Here is a 19,913-nt window from a genome sequence, read left to right as displayed (position 1 = left end):
TTGCATTTGTGATGCTACACTACTAATTGTTGCAGAACATAACTTAACTAAACGGTTTAAAAATGGAGTATTGGAGTCTGGAGTATTGTCATGCTTCTGGAAAAAAAAAAAAAAAAAAAAACATATATATATATATATATATATATATATATATATATATATATATATATATATATATATATATATATATCACAATACAAACACTTTAGTCCATGGCTACAAAAGATTATACCATGTGAAGCCATATGATGCAAGATACTGACATTAAAGTTGTCACCAATATCATCATTTATATATCCACGTTCAGAGTATAAATAATTAGTCATAATGCATAATATATATTTTTTTTCTCTCCATTACATTGTTCTAATTGCCCCTCCCATTTTAATAAATGGTCATAATGCATAATTTTATTTTATTTTTTTCTCTCCATTACATCGTTCTAATTGCTCCTCCCATTTTAATAAAAGCCAGGTTGACTATGGTTGAGTTCATGTTAATGACCTATTGTTTAGGAGATATGTAATGGGAGCTTAAACGCTTTAATGCAGCATTTACAGTGTGGCCACACAGATTGCCAAGTAAATGTGCTTAAATAATGTGTTTTGTTATCGGTTTGAAACTAAATCACAGAGTTTAGCTAATGCATTCACACAGCATGAGTAATGTAGAAAGTGTTGAAATCACAGACATCGGAAACACATTCCGTGGCATTTTATCTATTCTATTATTAATTTCAGCAAGCTGTCAGTTATATAAATCACACTATATAGAGAGTTCCCAGCCCTTGTGTCTTTAAACAGTCCCATATTCACCATATAATTCACATAAACTGCATACAGAATTTACACGTTGCATTCACATATGACGGCATGTCAAACTCTTGATGAAATGTTATACCAGTAATACCACGGACTGTCCAGTTTTTACATTTTAAAACTTTGAGGAAACCTCAGATATAGCCAAACTGATGAAGCAATTCTCTCTTCTGGTTGTTCTTTGGCCTGCTCTGTCAGTCAGCATCAGCCAAATGCAAGATGGATGGTTACTGTCCAGGCCGACTGAATTCCCTGTGTCACAAAATTAAAAAAAATAAAAATAATAATAAAAAAAAAAAAACATATGGTTAAAGTTCAGTGGGGTACCTGGGGGTTTTCATGGCTGACGAACATATTATTTGCTTGATAAACTGATAAAGCAAGAATACAAAAGAGTGGAGCAAGCACATAACCTTTACTGCAAAGAAAATAAATAAAAACTTAAATAAATAAATAAAATAAAGAAAAATGATACATAATCTGGGAAGTCTGAAGCATGCTTCGTTTCTGACTGAATACTGTGCCATTTTTTGACTCCTATTAGATTTCATAACAGATTACCAGTACTAGGGAATACTGTAACTAACTAAGAGTAGCACTAGTAATTTTTGTTTTATTAATTTTTTTCTTAAAATTGTATGAGCAAATATTTATGCATCCATTTGATAAACTTGTAAAACAAGTTGCATTTTCTGAGGAATTGTATGTTGCTGCATAATAAGCAAGGAAAATACAGTGAGTATAGAAAAGAATCACCCCCCCCCCCCCCCCTATTGAAATAATCACATTTTGTTGCTTTGTTTGATAGTGACAGTTTGTGGACTAGAGTCTTCAAGGACATTCACCCTTTTCTCCTTCAACCACTGTGTACTCAGTTTTGCGGTGCACTTTGGGTCATTGGAAAGTAAACCGTCTTCTCATTGGCAACTTTCTGGCAGAGAGCAGTAGATTTTCCTCAAAAATTTTACAGTCCCCTCAATTTTTCCTTCTATCCTGAAAAGTGCTCCAGTCCCTGCTGCAGAGAAACATCCTCCTAACAGGATATTACCACCTCCTTGTAGGAATGCTGTTATTTTAATGTTGAGCTGTATTTGAGTTCCTCCAGACATATCATTTGCCATTTTTTCATATCATTTGGAATTCAGCCTCTCTGTATTCATCACTCTGCAGACTTGCTCAATGTCCCGCCCACGGCGCTATCTGATTGGTTACACCTTACGAGTAATAGCCTATCAACACTTGCGAGACGGTTGAAGCCGGGTCCGCTGGGCAGTGGAGTTGCTAACTTCCAAAAAAGCGACTAGCGACAAATCTAGCGACTTCTTGGACAATCATTATTTAGTCTCTGGGACTCTCTGGTGCTGCCGTACGAGTGCGAGGTCTCTCTTTCCCAGCGCGAGCCTCTCTCTCTGTATCTGCTGTGTTCAGCGAGTGCAGAGAGGAACAGCACTTTCAGTAAAAAAAAGATATTCTGTTGCTTCTAACTCTAACTGTATATGTATTTGACAACCTGGTCTCACAGAATTCCGTGAAATGTCCACGGGCCCTTAACTCAAAATCCGTGAAATCATCACGGATTTGGCCCAAATTCCGTGACGCGGCCACGGATATATCTCCAACGCAAGTCAATGACACTGACCTTCCGTGGTCCACACACGGATACCCGTTTCAATGACGGAGTACAGAACTCGCTCAACGGATGTGCTTTCTCATTTGGAAACGCAACATTTGAAGTATTTGTTTCTTTTCCAATGCCATAATGACGTTAACCAGACAGTTATTGTAGTTATTGCATTGTCCTGCCATCATAATAATTCACTTTGATTCTGTTAGCCTAACTAAAATCTGTGATACGAGCACGGAGTGAGTCTGTGCTGAGATCACGGATAACTCTAACGCAAGTCAATGGCACTCATCTTCCGTAGTCCACACACGGATACCCAGTCTCACGGCAGTTCGTGATTTGGTTATTTCGTTATTTTCGTGATTGCAGCACGTTTTTTTAAACTAATGCATTTCAATTGGAGGCATCTTTCGTGCATCAGCACGATACTTTCTGATTAATTAATTTTTTTTTTCCCACAGGACAACAGAAGAAACTCACTGAAACTTTTTTTTTATCGGAGCTTAACTTACTGTAACAAAACTGAGCAACATACTGTATTGCTGGTGACAAAAACACATATTAAAACTTGTTTTGCTGTAAAATGCGCAATGGTTCTTTTTTTACTTTTTTTATTGATTTTAATTTTTTTCATAGGCCTAGATTTTTTTTTTTTAATTACAGAATTCAATATCAAGTCCTTGACACATAACTGCAACACATTTTCACATTTAGAAACAATATAGTTTAAATAAAAAGAACCAAAAAAAATTATTAAATAAATAAATAAACTAGCAGAGATCTTTTTATTTTTTTTACTTTAGACTCTAAAGTTAAAAGTTTTTATTAAGGTTATTGTAAAGGCTGCTTAAAAATACTGTCGCTGATGAGCCGCTGATCGCTGTCAGATTCTGTGATATGAATGTCCGCGTTGGATTGTGGCTAATGGGTTTAGAATGAGCCCCGCTCGGCCCGTGTTCTGGCTTACTGTAATATTTCACCGGTAATAAGACCGAAATAATATAATTAAAATAAAGAAATGAATGAATACAATGATAACATCTAAATAAATGTTGATAGATGTAACCTTATAGTTTTAAAAATATCAATAAACAGCAAATCAACACAGCTTCGAAATAATAACCGAAAAAGACCTAAATAATAATAATACATAATTAATATACAGCGCCGCCACTCCCACCATGCACATCACGCGCTGTGCGTCAACCGAGCGCCAACCTCCCGCTCTCTCGTGAGGCCAATAAGTAAGTGATTAAAACTGCAATTCATCGACTGGCCGCTTGAGCCTGGCTGCAAAAGGGAGTCAGTTCCATAGACTCCCCATGTTAAAATGCCCAACTTTACAGCAGGAAAAAACATGTTTACAGCCTGGTTCAAAAAATGATTTTGGTCTAAATAGCTAATTTTGCCCTTCATGACAACTGTGAGGGGGGTGAATTTTTTTATAATTCATCCGTTTAACCCTCTGGGCTTCTTCGTAAATGGGTCACACTTAGCTTCCTCCCGCCCGAAAACGGGCGAAGCCTTAAAATTGTACTTTACTTTTTCCCAGGATAACCAATCAAATATATTTTTGTTCTATAATGTTTTCTGATTATTATTTAGAATTTTTAGATTTTTTTATGATACTTTGCATTAATTATATAATTTTTATGAGCTATTTTTTCCATTAGAATTAATATATAATTTTTTTTTTTATATTTATTTTTAAAAAAAAATTCAATAAATGCAGCATTTCACATCAAAATAGAGTGCCAGCCTAAAAAAAAAATGTTCCAGGAGAAGAACTTCATCTAGTGGCTTTAAAAAATAGGCACTTTTGTGTAATGTCCTGTACCAGCCTGTAGGCTGTCTATAGCTTCCTATATATCCTATGTAGAAAGGCTATTTGATTCCTTTTGTTGTTTTAGACATGATTTCTCTATCTTATTCGTTTTTTTTATTTAGATATACATTTAGATATTCTAAAAGATGATTACTTTATTTTCTTAACAAAAATGTTTAGATAAGTATCAGGTTTTGCATTATGATTACAATCAAACTATAGCATTTGGTTAGAAAGGGAACACAATGTGTGTGTGTGTGTGTGTATGTGTGAGTGTGTGTGTGTGTGTGTGTGTGTGTTGCATTTGAGCGAGAGTCTCTTTTTGTATTTTTTATTTATTTATTTTTGCATATTCTCAAAATTTGCTGTTGCAGTCTTACCAGTCTCTCTCTTTCTCTCTCTCTCTCTCTCTCTCTCTCTCTCTCTCTCTCTCTGTGTGTGTGTGTGTGTGTGTGTGTGCATTTGAGCAAGTTTTTTTTTTCATTTATTGATTTTATGTGGAATATTCTACAAATTTGCTGTTGCAGTCGCCAGTTTATCTGTGTATGTGTGTGTGTGTTTGTGTGCGTGGGTGTGTGTGTGTGTGGGGGGGGGGGTCTTAGTTGCACTCTTGATGTTCTAGAGTGTCACCCCTTCATTGCTGTACACTTTTTTTCAGCACAGTTGCTGATCTGTAGCTTGTACCACCAAAAGTTTCTCTGAGTTTTCCTATTTTTTCGTATTTCCCATTCATTTCCTATGTCGCCCGTTTTCGGGCGGGAGGAAGCTAAGTGTGACTTTTTTTTTTACGACCCTTTAACATATCAGAATCATCTCCTTGATTTTTTTGTGTGTTCATATAGGTAATACAACAAAAGTCACCAAGTTTCATACCCATCCGATGAAGCAAAAAAATTAAACATTTCAAAACGTTCAAGTTTTCGCCCGTTTTCGGGCGAAGAAGCCCAGAGGGTTTTAAATTATATTCAGACTTAAAGTTCTGCATAATTAAGGGCGTAGCCACTTGAGTGACAGGTGGATTGCCGCTGCTGACACTGCCGTCGTGCTAGGTGGGTGTGGCTACAGCAACTAGCTCCCGCCTTTTTGCCCATTTTTGATTGTCCGGCAGAGTCGCGCGATGACGCGCTGCCAAGATGGCGACGGCCAGCTCTACACACTTTAGGCTTCAAAAACACACTTCAGGAGACTACGGGTGACGTCACGGACACTACGTCCATGTTTTTATACAGTCTATGGCGTCAACCCATTCACTCCCAAAGCGTCAAAAACTGAAGCGTGGTCAAGCGCCTCTAGCGTCACTGACATGAGATGTTTATCGCTATGAAATCACGTTCAAGAAGTCTCATTCAGTACATATCGCGATACTTGCCATCAGTTTACAAGAGCCGCAGGTTGGGTGAGTTATACAGTCTATGGTGAGTAGTAGTAAATATGTTCTTTTAATCCCTGTTATAAAATGTATTCTGTCTTCTTTATTAATCAGATGAGCGCCTTATGTTTACTCTCTGTATTATATCGGTCATCCGAGGCTGTCTTTGAGTTTCATTGTGTTTAACTAAATGAACAGAGCTGCTAACTGGGGTGATTAAACTCTATCTGTCACGTGACGTGCCATAGACCTGGGATCCGTTTTATATTCATTTCAGGTTCAAAGATGGAAGTTGTATTTGTAGTAAAATCATGGTAACCATGACACCTACAATAGTAGGTAAAAGCCAGTAAACAAGAAATTTACCATGTTTTTTACCACAGTAACTGTAGTTTTACTATGGTTTTGTGATAGCACAATAATCACCAAAATAACTATAGTTGTACCACTGTAATGATAGTGTTTTAATGTGCTTTTATATGACATATTTCACAGTAATCACATTTACTGTACCATGCTTGTAATACCTTTTTAATGTAAATCAAAAAAAAAATTCCCATCTTGCAGTTCATTCATATAAGTTTATATCTTAAATATTTTGCTCACAGATCATTATTAACATTCTATATATAATTCTGTTTTTATTTTCTCTACCCTTGTATTTATTTTTTAGCTGAAAAGACGTAAAGGAAGCAGTCACCCCAGTCGTGTTTGTGGAGAGGTATTCCTTCAGAAATGGAGAAGACAGAAAGCTGCAGAGGCAGGTTGGTCTGTGATAGTTTGTCCCTTTTATCAAACATTCCTGCTGTTATCATTTGCACAGCATTTGTTGTTTCTTAAACTGTTGTACGGTCCAAATACCCACACTTGCCATCTTTGCACATTTCCTTTATTTGGCCCAAGTGAGTATGAAGATCACAAGTGTGTGTCGATCTTAACATGACAAAGTTCGTTTCAACTTTGCATTTTAAAATAAACTTCTAAATGTCTTTTCAATAGTCCCTATTAAAGATTACAATTTAATTTGTGGTGCTTCTAATTAAGTGATAAAAAGAAGTTACAAATTATGTACAATATAAATATACTTTTCTGTGCACCAAGAAAACGTGCAACACTTTGTTTTACTACTAAATAATTCTCAATATCTAATTATTATTATTAATATTTCACATACATTGGAAAGGTTTGCGTGACCTCCTGAGAGATCTCTGCAAAAAGTCTCACGATTAATTCCAAAACATGATGCATGATGGGATACACTAAGCGTTGTATAGCGCTCCAGAGCAGTATTGGAGAGGTTTAGTGTGTGTTAAGGATGCTGCACTTTGGCATTATTAAGACCGGGGACAGTCTTGTGCACACACTGTCACATACACACACTCTCAAGTGACTAAGACCTCAAGTGTGGGTATTTGGAAAGGGGAAAAGTCTTTAAAATGATCCCTAAATACAGTCGCACATCAAAGTCTTAATAATTCAGTAATTCAATTTAACACTTGTATGATATTGTACAAGCCCCTGGACAATCTCATCTGACACTGTCACAATATTGGAAAATCACACAGAAAGTGTATATTGTTCATTGGCTTCTCATTAAATTACTTCAAATAAGCCCCATCAGTTCATGTTCCCACTATACGTGATCTCCACGAGTAGAAATTGCTATTAATCACTTGCTTTTATAAAATGGATGCATTTAACAATTAATTATACAGCATCTTTGCAGAGGATGCTTTCATGGTCTAAAAAAAAACACAGTAATGTTGCATGTAAAGAAATAATATTTATTTCTTTCTTTCTGTCTTCCAGGATTGTTTGCAGATAACACTGTAGTTCTCCATCATGCACAAGGACTCACCTCTTTAACTCTTTACCCCCCCACACACACACACACAGAGAAATGGTTCCTGGATCAGTGACTTAAGACTTTGCAGTGGTTTGATTTTTGCAGAAGATGTAACTTTGTTTTAATTCTAAGCTTATAATGAATACATTGTGACCTTCCAGCAACCCATATACTGTACTGTATACAGAACCAGTGATGATAACAATAGTTAAAAATAGTATTTATCATATTGATAAAGCATTGTGTTCTCTTTTTCAAGCTTCATAGAGTAAACTTTACTTCTGGTGCTTTTATCATAAAAAAAGCATCAGTTCTCATTATGAGTTTTAGTAAAGGACATATTCATGCACAGCCATCCCCTAGTTCTAGTCATGAAGTGAATGATGTTATTGTTAAAGTTATATTTCTGCATTTTTATGTAGCAGGTGTTTGTTTTCCTAAACACTTTATCTTTCTTCCATTGTTCGGACAATCAGTGTTTGTTTGATGCTGTGCTGATAGAGTTTTATAGATGATATTGCACACTTGACATGCATGACTTCATGATGTTATTTTGTGAGTTTGAAACATTTACATTGTGTTGTATCACTTTTTGGTCAATAGAATTTTTAAAGAGAATTTATCTTTTTCCGGTGTTCTCTGAAAGACATATACCGTATTTATACTGTTTTGTTTTTTAATAAAAGTATTTGCATACTGAAAATTGTTAACGTTTACAACATAACTGCCTTTTTATTCTTCATAATTTTATTCTTCAAAAACGAGCTTGGTGACAGTACAGTAATATGCGCACTTTGTCTTTAAATGAGTTTGACATATCAATAAATACTGGAAAATTCTTACAAAATTATGTATGTTCATTATGCTTTATTTCAGTTTTTTATTCCTAGAGATCAATTGGTAAAGCAAGGCAAATCACAGAAACAAATGTGAATAATTTAATAACTTAATAATTTCACTCTTTACTTTTTTATTAGTAAATGCACTTGTCTTTGGTCAGGAAAAAATGTATCTTTTAAATTGAATGAAATGAATCTATTGGTTAGATAAGATACAACTGTTACTGTGCAGTTCAAATCACATGTGTAGTTGTACATACATACATGTGCACATTAATATTGCCTAATTTTTGTCAAGCTGAATAACAATAATTTCTGTATTTGCATTATTGTTGGAAGAAGGTGTAGACGTTAATAAAACACTATCTAATATGTGGCAAATTTAATTTATTGTTAACCAATCTATCCCTTTAGCCGAAAAACGGAAGACAGCGCTCATGAATGACCATAAATGGTTAAGGAAGTGTGATGACGCTGCTCAGCTTTGATGTCATTGGCTGTGAATGTCCCTGGTCACCGCAGGACTGTGGTTGGACTATCTTTTAACCCATATTAAACAGTGCATCATGTTACAAAAGTATGTTTTGCTGCTATTATCACATTAGTAAATATATTAAGTCAACAATGAAGTGTTTCTATGTTGAGAAAAATCACCTTTTTAGTGAGATCCTAACCCTATCCCTAAGAATAACTTCATTGAACTACAAAAAACAGTGCCTAGTTTTGCCTTTCCATAGATAGAACGACGGAGGCTTATGGGTAATGTAGTTTAAAACTTTTTATTAACGAAATTAAATAAATAATATATTTAATGGTAAACTGGACATATAAATATGTTCACTGTGTAGACATCTATGATATATTTGAGAGGCATGATGAAATTTAGTATTTTAGAGTGAGCAATATTTAAAACGCCTTTATGCCACCTTTCCATTTATTTCTGAAAACTGTGCCCAACATTATTTTATCAGCATAGCATAAGTAATAATCCTTCCGGTTTTCTCTTTGATATGTTAATTGGACTCTGATTTACAGCCATTTGAAATGTACAGTTTTGGGCTCTTCCGGGGGGTGCTACTGGGCCCCTGGGGGTAGAAGGGCAGTAAAACCGACATATATGTATTCTCCTCATCATGGACAACAAACTGAGCTGAGTCACATTGTTACGTGGGAATGCATTGTGTTGTGTTGGTCTAGTGTTCCTTTTGGTGTGTTTCTCTTTCTTGTTACCCTCTAACAATCATGACTCGCAGGTGGAGCTGATAATGAGTGACCTGATTGGGGACGGGAGTGATTGCTGCTACTTAAAGCCACCTGAAGCATGGATCTGGAGCTCCCCGCTCTCATGGCTTCCTTGATTGAGAGACTTGTTGTTTTGTGTCTATGCTGTAACATATGGTGTACATGCTGACTGTGGAATGAGACAACTGTTGTAAATCATTACTTTACTTTTCTAAGTTGATCTGTTATGTGGAACTTTAATATTTATCTTAAACCCTAATCATTTGGAGCATAGTAGGGAGGTGGGTGCCTCTTTTATTTATTACTCGTTTTCTCTTGTTTGTGATAAGTAGGGAGGTAAGCTTTTGTATATTTTGTTTATTATCTGAATTCTAGGTTAGAATCCTTAATATAGTTAGCTTTGTTTTGTTATTTGTTTTGGCTTTTCCCCCTCCTGAAATGTATATGCTCTTTACTACCTTATGTTTAATAAACGTACTCTTTATACTTTAAAGTATCTTTGGTGTTTTGAAGCCTTGGGAGTGAGAGCGGGGACTCCAGGGATCTTATTTGGATCCCTGTTATTTGTTATGAATGTTTCTTCTGTTCTCTTTGAGTAGAGACTTTTGATAATTCGTAACAACATTTATATCTGACAGTTTTCACAGACCACACTTTTCTAATCTTAACATCATGGCTAGTAAAGCTTTTGACAGGACATGGTGAGGCCATTTGATGAAACATGGAAAAATTATAAAGAAACGATTTAATAATAAAAATAATAGATTATTTATTTGATTTTTGAAGTAAACAGCAATAAATATAATGGATGAACCTGCAACAACATGTCATTATCTAATTAGCAAAAATCAGTGTAAAAATGTCCTCCTCACCTATGTATCTTGCTCCTCAGGTGCTGGACATCAGTAATGTGGATGCTCTTGATTTTGATGCAGTACAAGATCCACGTTGATCATTCCTGCTACATTCTCTGTTATCCCTCAAGTGTTTGTAACAATAAAGCCCATGGCACCATCTTGTAATGCAAAATAATTAAACTTGTAACTCCCTTTCTTTCAAAAAACAATTGGCATTTGTTACTAAATATAAACAATACTAACTTTCTGGTCTACTGATGTCCCAGATGTCATTAATCTGATCAAATATTTTTATGGCTTAAGTAAAAAATAATCCCGATAATTAATAATATGTAGTTTTTACAAGTATAAAATAAACACATATAAGCCTACCTAGTAAAATGATGTATTTACCTTCTTCAGAACACCATATTCATTCACCATATTCATTTTATTGAAGCATAGACTAAAAAGATGATAAAGTAGCATCAAGACAAATAAGATTCAAGGAAAATAATTATTTATCATCAAAAATACATTAACCTCATATATTAATCAGTTCACACAGATGAGTGATGAAATGTCACAGAAATGTCACTGACACAGATCATGTGATACATATAAGACATTTGACAGAGTTTCAGAAAATAATGATTCCCATCATCACATCTAAACTGGTTTCATCTCCCCATCATGATCTTCTTCTCTTGTGTCTGGAAACAGTTTGTGGTTGATATCCAGCACTGATGTGGTGTAGCGTATTCTCAGCCAGAGGATCTCTCAGTCCTAACATCCCAGACCTGGTCAAAGTGAAACAAACAATCCAGATGAAGTTGTTTAATGGACAGAGAGCTCAGCTTATGTTCTTTGTGATTTTAGCAGAGTGAGCAACTATGACCCTTGTAGTATTGTACACTTACCATTCTTCAAGCTGTTTTGAGACCTTTTGAGAAGCTTTTTCTCTGAAGACAATTTACCACATCCTCTTCTTTCACTCCTTTCAAGAGCATCACTTGGTCAGAACCCCTCATTTGGCTGATGAGATCATCTGTGCAAAGTGAAACTGCAATAAACAATTTCATTCTGCAAGAATTAAGAAAAAAAGGCAAAGGTCTTGCTCATGAGACTCCATTAGCATGTGTAGTTCTCAGAGACTCTAGAATTGATCTAATGTTGCAGTAAATGTGTTTTCTTCCTCTAGAATCTTTCTCCAAAGTTCCTGACTTCTCTCACAAATGTGTTTTAGTCTGTGCAGTGTAAGGCCTGGCTTCAAACCAATCAACTATCAATCCACAATTTATAACAAAACATTTACAAAACAATGAAATAATGTCAATTGGTGTTTATATCAACTAAACCACTTTTAATGAAACTTGTATGCTTTTAATAAAAACAGGTGGTGTTTTTTAAAAAAAAAACTTAAGATTAAAAATGTTCCAGTCACACTTTGCTAACATGCTATAATTATAATATCTGTATCAAATAAAATAAAATAAATATAAAAACATTGGAAAGAATAATTACGGCTGACATGACCAGTCCCGTGAGAGATCATCATAAAGTGCTGTAACACATAACACAGCATTGCTTCAACACACACATACCAGTGGACTTCTGTCTTTGTTTGAGCACAAGATGGCCGTCTTCATTCCTCATCCTGAGCAAATAATTTCCTTGGTCTTCCTTCTCTTCTGAAAAACAAGATAATCTCTACTTACTCTGAGTGCAATTAATATTGCTCATTAAACATATACCGTAATTAAGTTAATTTAAAGTAAGATTCAGACCAAAGCATTTGATGAGTAAATGTTAATTCAAAAATATAAAAAAAAATGTACCTGGGAAGAGCTGATCATGGCAAGATTCACTGAGACTCAGTAATAGCTCTTTTAGTTTTTAGGAAGGTGTGTGAGGGTTGGCTCACCAAAAACTTCTGAAAAAGAAGAGCAGCATTATCTGCAAACAATCCTGTAAGACAGAAATATTATTTCATTACATGCAACTTATACATTACTATATTTTTTAACTTATACATTACTTATACATTATTTTTTTAGACCATGAAAGCATCCTCTGCAAAGATGCTGTATAATTAATTGCTGTATAAGTCATTAATAGCAAGCTATATTCACATGAGTTTGTTTAAAAATGAATACATGCTAATAGGGCTGTTATCAGTAGTGTAATTGATCTGGTTCTGACAAATTAATCAAAGATTTAATATATATCACGTGACACATTAAACTAGCATTTCTACTCGTGGAGATCACATATAGTGGGAACATGAACTGATGGGGCTTATTTGAAGTAATTTAATGAGAAGCCAATGAACAATATAAACTTTCTGACTGTGTGATTTTCCAATATTGTGATAGTGTCAGATGAGATTGTCCAGCGGCTTGTACAATATCATACAAGTGTTAAATTGAATTACTGAATTATTAAGACTTTGATGTGCGACTGTATTTAGGGATCATTTTAAAGACTTTTCCCCTTTCCAAATACCCACACTTGAGGTCTTAGTCACTTGAGAGTGTGTGTATGTGACAGTGTGTGCACAAGACTGTCCCTGGTCTTAATAATGCCAAAGCGCAGCGTCCTTAACACACACTAAACCTCTCCAATACTGCTCCGGAGCGCTATACAACGCTTAGTGTATCCCATCATGTATCATGTTTTGGAATTAATCGTGAGACTTTTTGCAGAGATCTCAAAGGAGGTCACGCAAACCTTTCCAATGTATGTGAAATATTAATAATAATAATTAGATATTGAGAATAATTTAGTAGTAAAACTAAATTAAAAAAAGTTGAATTCGTAAAAAAAAGTTGAAACAAACTTTGTCATGTTAAGATCGACACACACTTGTGACCTTGGGCCAAATAAAAGAAATGTGCAAAGATGGCAAGTGTGGGTATTTGGACCGTACAACAGTTTAAGAAACAACAAATGCTGTGCAAATGATAACAGCAGGAATGTTTGATAAAAGGGACAAACTATCACAGACCAACCTGCCTCTGCAGCTTTCTGTCTTCTCCATTTCTGAAGGAATACCTCTCCACAAACACGACTGGGGTGACTGCTTCCTTTACGTCTTTTCAGCTAAAAAATAAATACAAGGGGAGAGAAATTAAACAGAATTATATACAGAATGTTGTGAGCAAAATAGTTAAGATATAAACTAATATGAATGAACTGCAAGATGGGAATTTTTTTTTTGATTTACATTAAAAAGGTATTACAAGCATGGTACAGTAAATGTGATTACTGTGAAATATGTCATATAAAAGCACTTTAAAACACTATCATTACGGTGGTACAACTATAGTTATTTTGGTGATTATTGTGCTATCACGAAACCATAGTAAAACTACAGTTACTGTGGTAAAAAACATGGTAAATGTCTTGTTTACTGGGTTTTACCTACTATTGTAGGTGTCATGGTTACCATGATTTTACTACAAATACAACTTCCATCTTTGAACCTGAAATGAATATAAAACGGATCCCAGGTCTATGGCACGTCACGTGACAGATAGAGTTTAATCACCCCAGTTAGCAGCTCTGTTCATTTAGTTAAACACAATGAAACTCAAAGACAGCCTCGGATGACCGATATAATACAGAGAGTGAATGAGACTTCTTGAACGTGATTTCATAGCGATAAACATCTCATGTCAGTGACGCTAGAGGCGCTTGACCATGCTTTAGTTTCTGACGCTTTGGGAGTGAAAGGGTTGACGCACAGCACGTGATGCGAGTGGTGGGAGTGGCGGCGCTGTATATTAATTATGTATTATTATTATTTAGGTCTTTTTCGGTTATTATTTAGAAGCTGTGTTGATTTGCTGTTTATTGATATTTTTAAAACTATAAGGCTACATCTATCAACATTTATTTAGATGTTATCATTGTATTCAGTCATTTCTTTATTTTAATTATATTATTTCGGTCTTATTACCGGTGAAATATTACAGTAAGCCAGAACACGGGCCGAGCGGGGCTCATTCTAAGCCCATTAGCCACAATCCAACGCGGACATTTATATCACAGAATCTGACAGCGATCAGCGGCTCATCAGCGACAGCATTTTTAAGCAGCCTTTACAATAACCTTAATAAAAACTTTTAACTTTAGAGTCTAAAGTAAAAAAAAAAAAAAAAAACAATATCTCTGCTAGTTTATTTATTTTATTTTATTTTTTGGTTCTTTTTATTTAAACTATATTGTTTCTAAATGTGAAAATGTGTTACAGTTATGTGTCAAGGACTTGATATTGAATTCTGTAATTTAAAAAAAAATCTAGGCCTATGAAAAAAATTAAAATCAATAAAAAAAGTAAAAAAAGAACCATTGCGCATTTTACAGCAAAAAAAAAATTTTAATATGTGTTTCTGTCACCAGCAAAACAGTATGTTGCTCAGTTTTGTTACAGTAAGTTGAGCTCCGATTTAAAAAAAAAAAAGTTTCAGTGAGTTTCTTCTGTTGTCCTGTGGGAAAAAAAAAAAAATTATTAATCAGAAAGTATCGTGCTGATGCACGAAAGATGCCTCCAGTTGAAATGCATTGATTTAAAAAAACGTGCTGCAATCACGAAAATAACGAAATAAACGTGTCCTTGTCACGAATAAATAGATTAAATTACGTGACCAAATCACGAACTGCGGTGAGACTGGGTGTCCGTGTGTGGACCACGGAAGATGAGTGCCATTGACTTGCGTTAGAGTTATCCGTGATCTCAGCACAGACTCACTCCGTGCTCGTATCACAGATTTTAGTTAGGCTACTAGAATCAAAGTGAATTTGTATGATGGCAGGACAATGCAATAACTACAATAACTGTCTGGTTAACGTCATTATGGCATTGGAAAAGAAACAAATACTTCAAATGTTGCGTTTCCAAATGAGAAAGCACGTCCGTTGAGCGAGTTCTGTACTCCGTCATTGAAACGGGTATCCGTGTGTGGACCACGGAAGGTCAGTGTCATTGACTTGCGTTGGAGATATACGGCCGCGTCATGGAATTTGGGGCAATTTTCCGTGATGGTTTCACGGATTTTGAGTTAAGGGCCCATGGACATTTCACGGAATTCTGTGAGACCAGGTTGGTATTTGATTTCATTAGTGCAGATTAATGTTTGACAGCTGGTTGTGTAGTCTTAATGGACCGCGTTTCAGTCATTGTAATATTCATTCCGTTGTCTGACAACAGAAACATTAAAATATAGTAATGAAAACAGTTTTATTAAGAATTAAATTAAATGGCTAAATTAAATTGCAGTGAGCATAGAGAGGCAATACAATACAACGCACTTACGTCATAAATATGCTAATTAGCTATATGCTAATATGTTTTTGTTTTTTTAATTATTATTGTTTATGCCTTGACACCAATAGTTGATTGTTTGCTTCAGTTGCTCTACAAAGGACTAGCTCCAGGAAATCTCTTTTCATCCTTTATTTTATTTATTTATTTATTTGTTTGGGACAGTGCACATTAATGAACAATCTAACATTTCTGTACAGACTGTAAAAGAGCCAGGTTATAGCTTAAATGCTAATTTTCACCTGTAGTCCCAAGGCAGGAAGACAACAACATAAAAATAATACAACATAAAAGAACAGGTCCTGAGCTAATCAAAATGACCACAAGTCCACAGCTGATCACATATGTGTGACATTGAGAAGGTGATTAGCTACACCTGATTGAGTTTATGAGTCAGCTGGATTAAACAACAACAACAAACCTGTCCGTCTTATTTCAAGGAAATGTGAATATTTTAAAGGGGTGGGGGTTCTTTTCTATACCCACTGTAACTACAAGTAAACGCTGTACAAAAAGAAAAGAAAAAAAAAGAAAAAAAGACACTGCATGTTTGTGTTATATTCTATTATATTCTAGTTTTATTATTGTTGAATGTAGTGTACATTTATCTGTCAAGTGTAATGCCATCATCCTAATCTATATGTATTTATTAAATTACACCCGTTTTTGAGCGAAAGTTCTGATTACATTCTAAAAAAAATAATAACATAAAAAGCCTGGTTATATGGGTATATTTCTTACGAAAGTTACTATTTATGCTCCATGGATCTGTATTTAAATATTTTTTATTAAGAACTCTGGAATAAAGAATTATCTTTACTTATCAAGCCTGAAGTACTAACTGTCTACTGTATTATATAAAAATAACTGTAATAGGGCACAATATACTGTATTAATATGAAGTTTCCCAATCATTTACTTTTTTTCTTCAGTGTATGTGATTATTATTACTTATGATTATTCATCCTTAAGTAGCTTCAGTGTGTTTAGCTCATTTGTGTTAATAACTTTTAGAAGAGTAGATTGACTATAGATTAACTATTAATCACTGGTCTCTTGCTGCTTGGCAATTTACAGTTGTAAAATAGCTTTGACATTGCAGAATACTTTTAGATCCTGCAAATGAGTGTAATTCATATGTAAAATTATGTTATGTGTCAAGGACTTGATATTGAATTCTGTAATTTAAAAAACAATCTAGGCCTATGAAAAAAATTAAAATCAATAAAAAAAGTAAAAAAGAACCATTGCGCATTTTACAGCAAAAAAAAGTTTTAATATGTGTTTTTGTCACCAGCAAAACAGTATGTTGCTCAGTTTTGTTACAGTAAGTTGAGCTCCGATTTAAAAAAAAAAAAGTTTCAGTGAGTTTCTTCTGTTGTCCTGTGGGAAAAAAAAAAAAATTATTAATCAGAAAGTATCGTGCTGATGCACGAAAGATGCCTCCAATTGAAATGCATTGATTTAAAAAAACGTGCTGCAATCAAGAAAATAACGAAATAAACGTGTCCTTGTCACGAATAAATAGATTAAATTACGTGACCAAATCACGAACTGCGGTGAGACTGGGTATCCGTGTGTGGACCACGGAAGATGAGTGCCATTGACTTGCGTTAGAGTTATCCCTGATCTCAGCACAGACTCACTCCGTGCTCGTATCACAGATTTTAGTTAGGCTAACAGAATCAAAGTGAATTTGTATGATGGCAGGACAATGCAATAACTACAATAACTGTCTGGTTAACGTCATTATGGCATTGGAAAAGAAACAAATACTTCAAATGTTGCGTTTCCAAATGAGAAAGCACGTCCGTTGAGCGAGTTCTGTACTCCGTCATTGAAACGGGTATCCGTGTGTGGACAACGGAAGGTCAGTGTCATTGACTTGCGTTGGAGATATACGGCCGCGTCATGGAATTTGGGGCAATTCCGTGATGGTTTCACGGATTTTGAGTTAAGGGCCCATGGACATTTCACGGAATTCTGTGAGACCAGGTTGGTATTTGATTTCATTAGTGCAGATTAATGTTTGACAGCTGGTTGTGTAGTCTTAATGGACCGCGTTTCAGTCATTGTAATATTCATTCCGTTGTCTGACAACAGAAACATTAAAATATAGTAATGAAAACAGTTTTATTAAGAATTAAATTAAATGGCTAAATTAAATTGCAGTGAGCATAGAGAGGCAATACAATACAACGCACTTACGTCATAAATATGCTAATTAGCTATATGCTAATATGTTTTTGTTTTTTTAATTATTATTGTTTATGCCTTGACACCAATAGTTGATTGTTTGCTTCAGTTGCTCTACAAAGGACTAGCTCCAGGAAATCTCTTTTCATCCTTTATTTTATTTATTTATTTATTTGTTCGGGACAGTGCACATTAATGAACAATCTAACATTTCTGTACAGACTGTAAATGAGCCAGGTTATAGCATAAATGCTAATTTTCACCTGTAGTCCCAAGGCAGGAAGACAACAACATAAAAATAATACAACATAAAAGAACAGGTCCTGAGCTAATCAAAATGACCACAAGTCCACAGCTGATCACATATGTGTGACATTGAGAAGGTGATTAGCTACACCTGATTGAGTTTATGAGTCAGCTGGATTAAACAACAACAACAAACCTGTCCGTCTTATTTCAAGGAAAATGTGAATATTTTAAAGGGGTGGGGGTTCTTTTCTATACCCACTGTAACTACAAGTAAACGCTGTACAAAAAGAAAAGAAAAAAAAAGAAAAAAAGACACTGCATGTTTGTGTTATATTCTATTATATTCTAGTTTTATTATTGTTGAATGTAGTATACATTTATCTGTCAAGTTTAATGCCATCATCCTAATCTATATGTATTTATTAAATTACACCCGTTTTTGAGCGAAAGTTCTGATTACATTCTAAAAAAAAATAATAACATAAAAAGCCTGGTTATATGGGTATATTTCTTACGAAAGTTACTATTTATGCTCCATGGATCTGTATTTAAATATTTTTTATTAAGAACTCTGGAATAAAGAATTATCTTTACTTATCAAGCCTGAAGTACTAACTGTCTACTGTATTATATAAAAATAACTGTAATAGGGCACAATATACTGTATTAATATGAAGTTTCCCAATCATTTACTTTTTTTCTTCAGTGTATGTGATTATTATTACTTATGATTATTCATCCTTAAGTAGCTTCAGTGTGTTTAGCTCATTTGTGTTAATAACTTTTAGAAGAGTAGATTGACTATAGATTAACTATAAATCACTGGTCTCTTGCTGCTTGGCAATTTACAGTTGTAAAATAGCTTTGACATTGCAGAATACTTTTAGATCCTGCAAATGAGTGTAATTCATATGTAAAATTATGTTATCCATATAGAAATCTTTGAATTGCATATTACATTTGCACTCATGCATAGCTCCTCGATAGTTGGGATATTAGGTCATTTCATCAGCTGTGTCCAACTGGACCAATCGAGTCTTCTGTAGGATGCACATTTTCGAGTCATAGTCAAGGACGATTTTCAGGCCATCCTCTGTAATAAATACAGATTCAGAAATGACTTCATAAATAAATTCAAATGAGTTTGAAATTGCCCATTTTCACAAGTCCAGTTGGAAAATAACCCCCTTATCTCCATTTCCGTCCACTACAATGCCTCTTTGGAAAACCAACAGAATAAAATTGTACATTAGGCCATTTAGTAGGAGAGTGTGGTGAGTAAAAGGAAGCAGAAATGCCAAGCTCACATCAGGTTTGCTGATTGGGTCAGTAGAGAGCTTTAGAAAAAACAGAATTTTAATAACTCTGGGAATTCCAAATTTATCACAGTGTCCTTTCAAGCCTTTATAGACAGAAAAGGGCTTACATAAGCAACATCTTTCATAAGAGTATGGACATGGGCTGCTGCCTTTGCCTTGTTGGTCTGAGTGTGTCACTTATTTAAGTACAGAAACACTTTCAAGAATCAGTGATGTTCCAATAGTTTAGGGCTAATTAAAATAATCATTCAGGCAATGTTCATTTCTTTAACGAAGACAAAAAATATTAGTTAACAAAAAAAAAAAAATAATCTGTGATGAAGAAGATATGTTGAAGAGCTAAAACTAATATCTGATAATCAAAACTATGACAAAATATACGCTGTGTCTTCGTTTACAAGAGGAGACGTGACTATAATGTTAT

General features: G+C 34.7%; 2 long non-coding RNA genes across 2 annotated transcripts; one reads left to right on the top strand and one right to left on the bottom strand.

The window, feature by feature from the left end:
• Positions 1-5,573: 5,573 nt before the first annotated feature.
• LOC132141875 (uncharacterized) lies at positions 5,574-7,836 on the top strand. The gene is made up of 3 exons (XR_009433946.1): positions 5,574-5,682; positions 6,310-6,400; positions 7,446-7,836. It is a non-coding gene; the product is annotated as an uncharacterized LOC132141875 (long non-coding RNA).
• A 3,167-nt stretch (positions 7,837-11,003) lies between these two features.
• Positions 11,004-12,082, bottom strand: LOC132142396 (uncharacterized). The gene is made up of 3 exons (XR_009434055.1): positions 12,004-12,082; positions 11,320-11,447; positions 11,004-11,199 (listed from the first exon to the last, which is right to left on the bottom strand). It is a non-coding gene; the product is annotated as an uncharacterized LOC132142396 (long non-coding RNA).
• Between the last annotated feature and the right edge of the window lie 7,831 nt (positions 12,083-19,913).

Source organism: Carassius carassius, chromosome 6, assembly GCF_963082965.1.
Source record: "Carassius carassius chromosome 6, fCarCar2.1, whole genome shotgun sequence".
In the NCBI taxonomy this organism is placed as follows: domain Eukaryota; kingdom Metazoa; phylum Chordata; class Actinopteri; order Cypriniformes; family Cyprinidae; genus Carassius; species Carassius carassius.
This window is presented reverse-complemented; position numbering and strand designations above follow the sequence as displayed.